This window comes from Manis pentadactyla, chromosome 11, assembly GCF_030020395.1.
Source record: "Manis pentadactyla isolate mManPen7 chromosome 11, mManPen7.hap1, whole genome shotgun sequence".
NCBI lineage: Eukaryota > Metazoa > Chordata > Mammalia > Pholidota > Manidae > Manis > Manis pentadactyla.
The window spans coordinates 86,412,223-86,422,043 of record NC_080029.1 but is presented as its reverse complement, the minus strand read 5'-3'; positions in this window follow the sequence as shown (position 1 = coordinate 86,422,043).

Sequence of the window (9,821 nt, the reverse complement as noted above, 5' to 3'; positions counted from 1 at the left end):
TTTAATTTTATTTTTTTTGAGAGGGCATCTCTCACATTTATTGATCAAATGGTTGTTAACGACAATAAAATTCTGTATAGGGGAGTCAATGCTCAATGCACAATCATTAATCCACCCCAAGCCTAATTTTCGTCAGTCTCCAATCTTCTGAGGCATAACAAACAAGTTCTTACATGGAGAACAAATTCTTACATAATGAATAAGTTACATAGTGAACAGTACAAGGGCAGTCATCACAGAAACTTTCGGTTTTGCTCATGCATTATGAACTATAAACAGTCAGTTCAAATATGAATACGCATTTGGTTTTTATACTTGATTTATATGTGGATACCACATTTCTCTCTTTATTATTATTCTTTTTAATAAAATGCTGAAGTGGTAGGTAGATACAAGATAAAGGTAGAAAACATAGTTCAGTGTTGTAAGAGAGCAAATGTAGATGATCAGGTGTGTGCCTGTAGACTATGTGTTAATCCAAGCTAGACAAGGGCAATAAAACATCCACGTATGCAGAAGATTTCTCTCAGAACAGGGGGGTGAGGTTCTAAGCCTCACCTCTGTTGATCCCCAATTTCTCACCTGATGACCCCCCTGCGACTGTGCCTGTCTTAGGTTGTTCCTCCCTTGAGGAATCTTACCCGTCTCTGGCTAACCAGTCATCTTCCGGGGCCATACAGGGAAATGTAAAGTTGGTAAGTGAGAGAGAAGCCTTATTGTTTGAAATGGTTAGCTTTTTATTTCTTTGCATATTTATGCCCTGTAGCTTCTATGCCCAGCATTTGTCTTGAGGTATCTTTACCACTTGGAAGAATTATGATACTCGGTAAATTTGATATGAGGCACGAATTCTATTTAAGGGTTGTAATTAGGAAGGAAGAAGAAAAGCTATAGAAGTAGCAGGCGGAAGAAAACATGGGAAGATTGATTATTTCTTTGACATATCTTCTTGTAGAGTAACTTCAGCATGTATAGGTTTTAAGCTACTACTTAAATTGCGCACACACATTAACATAATAGGAGCATAGTTACATAACCAAAGCATATCTGTAATTACCAGCCATCTCCAGTGAAACCAAGAAAACCATTTAGGCACCTTAGGCATTTGTGAACACTTATCTATGATATGGTGGATATTGTCCAACTGAACTTGAACAGTCTGAGAGAAATCAGAATCAGACAAATTAAAACAACCCATTTCTGGGGAATGTTCACATCCCTTATGTTCTTTTAACAGTAAATAGTCTGTAGTTGTAAGATTTTGGAGCGCTACAATTTGCACTTCTCCTAATTCTTGGTTGAGTTCCAACAGTATAGATCCAGTCAAATTTGTTGTTTTACTGTATGCACAGGCCAGCTTAGATATCTCCTTCATTCCCATGGAAAGTCCAGGAGCTGGTGGGATGAGTGCATCTACAGCTGTAGCAGTGTGTGGATCTTTGTTGGGGTTTTTTGATGATCATCTTCTGGCATGAGTCTTCCAGAGAGTGCTGATGTTGGAAGTTCTCTTTCATATCGTATCTTAGTTCATTTTCGGGGTAGCCCAATTAGGCTTTGATCTTCTGTATAAGTGCAAACAGACCCTTTGCCTACACTTGTATATGCCCTTTATACCCTTGTGTAGAACTCGTTGGAGGTTACCACACAGGAACTGCCCTTTTTTTTTTTTTTTTGGTATCACTAATCTACATTTACATGACGAATATTATGTTTACTAGGCTCTCCCCTATACCAGGTCCCTCCTATAAACCCCTTTACAGTCACTCCATCAGCATAGCAAAATGTTGTAGAATCACTACTTGCCTTCTCTGTGTTGTACAGCCCTCCCTTTTCCCCTACCCCCCCATGCATGTTAATCTTAATACCCCCCTACTTCTCCCCCCTGCTTATCCCTCCCTACCCACCCATCCTCCCCATTCCCTTTCCCTTTGGTACCTGTTAGTCCATTCTTGAGTTCTGTGATTCTGCTGCTGTTTTGTTCCTTCAGTTTTTCCTTTGTTCTTATATTCCACAGATAAGTGAAATCATTTGGTATTTCTCTTTCTCTGCTTGGCTTGTTTCACTGAGCATAATACCCTCCAGCTCCATCCATGTTGCTGCAAATGATTGGATTTTCCCTTTTCTTATGGCTGAGTAGTATTTCATTGTGTATATGTACCACATCTTCTTTATCCATTCATCTATCGATGGACATTTAGGTTGCTTCCAATTCTTGGCTATTGTAAATAGTGCTGCGATAAACATAGGGGTGCACTGATCTTTCTCATACTTGATTGCTGCATTCTTAGGGTAAATTCCTAGGAGTGCAATTCCTGGGTCAAATGGTAAGTCTGTTTTGAGCATTTTGATGTACCTCCATACTGCTTTCCACAATGGTTGAACTAACTTACATTCCCACCAGCAGTGTAGGAGGGTTCCCCTTTCTCCACAGCCTTGCCAACATTTGTTGCTGTTTGTCTTTTGGATGGCAGCCATCCTTACTGGTGTGAGGTGATACCTCATTGTAGTTTTAATTTGCATTTCTCTGATAATTAGCGATGTGGAGCATCTTTTCATGTGTCTGTTGGCCATCTGTATTTCTTTTTTGGAGAACTGTCTGTTCAGTTCCTCTGCCCATTTTTTAATTGGGTTATTTGTTTTTTGTTTGTTGAGGCGTGTGAGCTCTTTATATATTCTGGACATCAAGCCTTTATCAGATGTGTCATTTTCAAATATATTCTCCCATACTGTAGGGATCCTTTTTGTTCTATTGATGGTGTCTTTTGCTGTACAGAAGCTTTTCAGCTTAATATAGTCCCACTTACTCATTTTTGCTGTTGTTTTCCTTGCCTGGGGAGATATGTTCAAGAAGAGGTCACTCATGTTTATGTCTAAGAGGTTTTTGCCTATGTTTTCTTCCAAGAGTTTAATGGTTTCATGGCTTACATTCAGGTCTTTGATCCATTTTGAGTTTACTTTTGTATATGGGGTTAGACAATGGTCCAGTTTCATTCTCCTACATGTAGCTGTCCAGTTTTGCCAGCACCACCTGTTGAAGAGACTGTCATTTCGCCATTGTATGTCCATGGCTCCTTTATCAAATATTAATTGACCATATATGTCTGGGTTAATGTCTGGATTCTCTAGTCTGTTCCATTGGTCTGTGGCTCTGCTCTTGTGCCAGTACCAAATCGTCTTGATTACTATGGCTTTATAGTAGAGCTTGAAGTTGGGGAGTGAGATCCCCCCTACTTTATTCTTCTTTCTCAGGATTGCTTTGGCTATTCGGGGTCTTTGGTGTTTCCATAGGAATTTTTGAATTATTTGTTCCAGTTCATTGAAGAATGTTGCTGGTAGTTTCATAGGGATTGCATCAAATCTGTATATTGCTTTGGGCAGGATGGCCATTTTAACAATATTAATTCTTCCTAGCCACGAGCATGGGATGAGTTTCCATCTGTTAGTGTCCCCTTTAATTTCTCTTAAGAGTGACTTGTAGTTTTCAGAGTATAAGTCTTTCACTTCTTTGGTTAGGTTTATTCCTAGGTATTTTATTTTTTTTGATGCAATTGTGAATGGAGTTGTTTTCCTGATTTCTCTTTCTGTTGGTTCATTGTTAGTATATAGGAAAGCCACAGATTTCTGTGTGTTGATTTTGTATCCTGCAACTTTGCTGTATTCCGATATCAGTTCTAGTAGTTTTGGGGTGGAGTCTTTAGGGTTTTTTATGTACAGTATCATGTCATCTGCAAATAGTGACAGTTTAACTTCTTCTTTACCAATCTGGATTCCTTGTATTTCTTTGTTTTGTCTGATTGCCGTGGCTAGGACCTCCAGTACTATGTTAAATAACAGTGGAGAGAGTGGGCATCCCTGTCTAGTTCCCGATCTCAGAGGAAATGCTTTCAGCTTCTCGTTGTTCAATATAATGTTGGCTGTGGGTTTTTCATAGATGGCCTTTATTATGTTGAGGTACTTGCCCTCTATTCCCATTTTGCTGAGAGTTTTTATCATGAATGGATGTTGAACTTTGTCAAATGCTTTTTCAGCATCTATGAAGATGATCATGTGGTTTTTGTCTTTCTTTTTGTTGATGTGGTGGATGATGTTGATGGACTTTCGAATGTTGTACCATCCTTGCATCCCTGGGATGAATCCCACTTGTTCATGGTGTATGATCCTTTTGATGTATTTTTGAATTCGGTTTGCTAATATTTTGTTGAGTATTTTTGCATCTACGTTCATCAGGGATATTGGTCTGTAGTTTTCTTTTTTGGTGGGGTCTTTGCCTGGTTTTGGTATTAGGGTGATGCTAGCTTCATAGAATGAGTTTGGGAGTATCCCCTCCTCCTCTATTTTTTGGAAAACTTTAAGGAGAATGGGTATTATGTCTTCCCTGTATGTCTGATAAAATTCCGAGGTAAATCCATCTGGCCCGGGGGTTTTGTTCTTTGGTAGTTTTTTGATTACCGCTTCAATTTCTTTGCTGGTAATTGGTCTGTTTAGATTTTCTGTTTCTTCCTGGGTCAATCTTGGAAGGTTGTATTTTTCTAGGAAGATGTCCATTTTTCCTAGGTTTCCCAGCTTGTTAGCATATAGGTTTTCATAGTATTCTCTAATAATTCTTTCTATTTCTGTGGGGTCCGTTGTGATTTTTCCTTTCTCGTTTCTGATACTGTTGATTTGTGTTGACTCTCTTTTCTTCTTAATAAGTCTGGCTAGAGGCTTATCTATTTTGTTTATTTTCTCGAAGAAGCAGCTCTTGGTTTCATTGATTTTTGCTATTGTTTTATTCTTCTCAATTTTATTTATTTCTTCTCTGATCTTTATTATGTCCCTCCTTCTGTTGACCTTAGGCCTCATTTGTTCTTATTTTTCCAATTTCGATAATTGTGACATTAGACCATTCATTTGGGATTGCTCTTCCTTTTTTAAATATGCTTGGATTGCTATATACTTTCCTCTTAAGACTGCTTTTGCTGTGTCCCACAGAAGTTGGGGCTTAGTGTTGTTGTTGTCATTTGTTTCCATATATTGCTGGATCTCCATTTTGATTTGGTCATTGATCCATTGATTATTTAGGAGCGTGTTGTTAAGCCTCCATGCTTTCTTTGTACAGTTTATTTCTAGTTTTATGCGTTTGTGGTCTGAAAAGTTGGTTGGTAGGATTTCAATCTTTTGGAATTTTCTGAGGCTCTTTTTGTGGCCTAGTATGTGGTCTATTCTGGAGAATGTTCCATGTGCACTTGAGAAGAATGTATATCCTGTTGCTTTTGGATGTAGAGTTCTATAGATGTCTATTAGGTCCATCTGCTCTACTGTGTTGTTCAGTGCTTCCGTGTCCTTACTTATTTTCTGCCCAGTGGATCTATCCTTTGGGGTGAGTGGTGTGTTGAAGTCTCCTAGAATGAATGCATTGCAGTCTATACCCCCCGTTAGTTCTGTTAGTATTTGTTTCACATATGCTGGTGCTCCTGTGTTGGGTGCATATATATTTAGAATGGTTATATCCTCTTGATGGACTGAGCCCTTTATCATTATGTAGTGTCCTTCTTTATCTCTTGTTACTTTCTTTGTTTTGAAGTCTATTTTGTCTGATATTAGTACTGCAACCCCTGCTTTCTTCTCGCTGTTGTTTGCTTGAAATATGTTTTTCCATCCCTTGACTTTTAGTCTGTACATGTCTTTGGGTTTGAGGTGAGTTTCTTGTAAGCAGCATATAGATGGGTCTTGCTTTTTTATCCATTCTGTTACTCTGTGTCTTTTGATTGGTGCATTCAACCCATTAACATTAAGGGTGACTATTGAAAGATATATACTTATTGCCATTGCAGGCTTTAAATTCGTGGTTACCGAAGGTTCAAGGTTAGCCTCTTTAGTATCTTACTGCCTAACTTAGCTCGCTTATTGAGCTGTTATATGCACTGTCTGGAGATTCTTTTCTTCTCTCCCTTCTTGTTCCTCCTCCTCGATTCTTCATATGTTGGGTGTTTTGTGCTGTGCTCTTTCTAGGAGTGCACCCATCTAGAGCAGTCCCTGTAAGATGTCCTGTAGAGGTGGTTTGTGGAAAGCAAATTCCCTCAGCTTTTGTTTGTCTGGGAATTGTTTAATCCCACCGTCATATTTGAATGATAGTCGTGCTGGATACAGTATCCTTGGTTCAAGGCCCTTCTGTTTCATTGTATTAAATATATGATGCCATTCTCTTCTGGCCTGTAGGGTTTCTGTTGAGAAATCTGATGTTAGCCTGATGGGTTTCCCTTTATAGGTGACCTTTTTCTCTCTAGCTGCCTTTAACACTCTTTCCTTGTCCTTGATCTTTGCCATTTTAATTATTATGTGTCTTGGTGTTGTCCTCCTTGGATCCTTTCTGTTGGGGGTTCTGTGTATTTCCGTGGTCTGTTCGATTATTTCCTCCCCCAGTTTGGGGAAGTTTTCAGCAATTATTTCTTCTAAGATACTTTCCATCTCTTTTCCTCTCTCTTTTTCTTCTGTGACCCCTATAATATGGATATTGTTCCTTTTGGATTGGTCACACAGTTCTCTTAATATTGTTTCATTCCTGGAGATCCTTTTGTCTCTATTTCAGCTTCTATGCATTCCTGTTCTCTGATTTTAATTCCATCAATGGCCTCTTGCATTCTGTCCATTCTGCTTATAAACCCTTCCAGAGTTTGTTTCATTTCTGCGATCTCCTTTCTGGCATCTGTGATCTCCCTCCGGACTTCATCCCATTTCTCTTGTGTATTTCTCTGCATCTCTGTCAGCATGTTTATGATTCTTATTTTGAATTCTTTGTCAGGAAGACTGGTTAGGTCTGTCTCCTTCTCTGGTGTTGTCTCTGTGATCTTTGTCTGCCTGTAGCTTTGCCTTCTCATGGTGATAGGAATAGTCTGCAGAGCTGGGACGAGTGAGGGCTGGAAGGACTTCCCTTCTTGTTGGTTTGTGGCCCTCCTCTCCTGGGAGAACAGCGGCCTCTAGTGGCTTGTGCTGCACAGCTGCGCGCAGACAGGGTTTCTGCTTCCTGCCCGGCTGCTATGGAGTTAATCTCCGCTGTTGCTGTGGGCGTGGCCTGGCTCGGGCAGCTGCTCCAAAATGGTGGAGTCGCTTTGGAGCAGGAGCGGCTGGGAGGCTATTTATCTCCGTAAGCGGCCTCCCTGCTCCCTGCAGCCCAGGGATTAGGGTGCCCAGAGATCCCTGGATTCCCTACGTCTGGATTAAGTGTCCCGCACTGCCCCTTTAAGACTTCCAAAAAGCACCCGCCAAAACAAAACGACCACCAAAAAAAAAAAAAAAAAAGAAAAAAATTTTTAAATTAAAAAAAAAAAAATTTTTTTGATTAAAAAAAAAAGGTGGTCGCTCGTTTTTCTTTATTCTCCGGTGCCAGCCTCAGGCCTCTGCTCACTGGTCTTGCTGCCCTCTTTCCCTAGTGTTGGGGTCCCTATCCCTTTAAGACTTCCAAAAAGCGCTCGCCAAAACAAAAGAGCAAAAAAGCAAAAAAAAAAAAAAAAAAAAATGGTGGTGCGCTTTTCTTATGTCCTCCGACACCCGGCCTCCAGTGCCCGCTCACTGTTCTTGCTGCCCTGTTTCCCTAGCATCCAGGACCCTGCACTCTGGCCCGGGTGGCTGGGGCTGGGTGCTCGGCAGTCCTGGGCTCCGTCTCCCTCCTGCTCTGCCTGCTCTTCTCCCGCCGGGAGCTGGGGGGAGGGTCGCTCGGGTCCCTCCGGGCCGGGGCTTGTATCTTACCCCCTTCGCGAGGCGCTGGGTTCTCTCAGGTGCGGATGTGGTCTGGATATCGTCCTGTGTCCTCTGGTCTTTATTCTAGGAAGGGTTGTCTTTGTTATATTTTCATAGATATAAGTGGTTTTGGGAGGAGATTTCCGCTCCTCTACTCACGCCGCCATCTTCTGCCCCTCTCTCCACACTCTTAAATAGTTTAAATTTGTGCATTGTTCATATGTATAGTAAAATACTAGACTATATTGATAAAATTAACAAAATATAAGTAAAGGTTTTCATTTTTAAGATTAAAAAGTAAATAGAGGCTTCTATATACTTTCCCTACCTACCCTCTAGGGTGAATGCCTCCCACTTTTGGGTCTACTGGCTAATCATGGACCACGAAGGGTATCAACAGCAAAGCTCTGCCCACTGTCACTGATCAGTCTTCCATCAACATGCCTTCAAGGGGACGGATAAGTTTAGTTTCTGATGTCTCTCCTGGAAATGCAGGGAGAGCCCTCTATGATCTCTGATGTGGTCTACTAGCTTTTGTTGAGTGAAATTATTAACATTCTAGACTTAACTTTCCTTCAAACCTTCCTGGTGGATAGCACAATCTCTGCCTTTTTTTTTTTAAGTCAAAGAAGACTTTATTTTTCAGTATGGCACAAAGCAAGGTTTTTATACAGCCTATCAGTGACTCGGAGGTACTCTTACTGGATAATATTCAGCTCATTTTTTTTTACCGTACTTATAATTTATATTTAAAATTTAAATTAATGTTTTCAGAATAAGCATGTTTTATAGTTAAGAGGCTAGTTGAAAGAGACATATTATAATTTTGCCCATGCTTTATATTCTAATAAATATGATTAGCTTTATTTAATAAGTAGAGGTGTATATAGGACTTTTCTTATGGAATTGTGGTGCTCTGTACGTATACTGTAAGTTGCTAAGTTCGGTCAAAGTCAAAGTGTTAGGGATACCAACAGTCATTTGCCCAATGAATTGGTTTTCCAGTTATGTTCTTTTAAAAATTCACAGAAATATTAGGTTCTTCCACTCGTAGTATTTGAATGATCAGTCTTTTTTGTGACCAGACTGTCTGAATAGTTTCCACCAAATTGCAAATTTCCCTTTCCTATGAGTTTCTGTTAAGAGTCTTACCATTTCAGGTGGAGGAAGAGAGGAAAAACAACACTGCCTTTATGGGGAGGCCAGGTCTTTCCTTGGCTTTGTTTCTAATTAGTGTGCGACCTCCAGCAGATCACTTCACCTTTCCAGTATGGCTTTTTCTATCTATTGAACGGACACAGTAATTCCTGTTCCCTACACACTTTAAGGAAGTGCCTCACCTCTGTAGGAAGATGCAAGGAAATAACTATATTGGTGCCATAAAAGTTACTCACATGTGATGTGTTATTATGCAAATTATCTTCACAGTTTAAAAGCCCATTTCCCTTGATTTTTTCTGTTATTTTTATCACTATTTCAAATGAACTTTTTATCTTCTAATAGTTTTAGATTTATAGAAAAGTTATGAAGATAGTACAGAGAGTTCCCATATACCCCTCCTCCAGTTCCTCTTCTATCAACATTTAAGACTAGTATTTTATCTATATTTTTAATCATTAAAATAAATATCATTCTATATGTTCAAATTCTTAAAAATAAATGTGGGATGAACCTTGATTGCAGGGATAAGCATCCTGATGCATACATGTGTCAAAGCCCATCGACTATATATCCAAACAGACGCATTTTCATCATATGTATATTAAATCACAATAAAGTTGAGATTAAAAATCATTTCAAAAAGGAACAGATAAAGAAACAGATGTGGGATGTCCTGCTTCTTTCTGTGATTGTAGTCTTCCTTTCCCCGCTCAATGGAAAACGGTGTATTAGCCATAAACAGACGTGGTGGGCATGACATTTTGGGCTCCAAAAAGCAGAAAAGCCTGACTCAACCGGCTTAAGGAGTAAAGAAAATGTATGATCTCAGCTAAGGCAGGGTGTGGGCACAGGGCAGTCGTAAGACTGATTCAGGGACTCAGTGATGGCCCCAGAGTTGGGCCATTCCCATTTTTCTGCCTCATCGCCCTCTGCGAGCTGGTCTA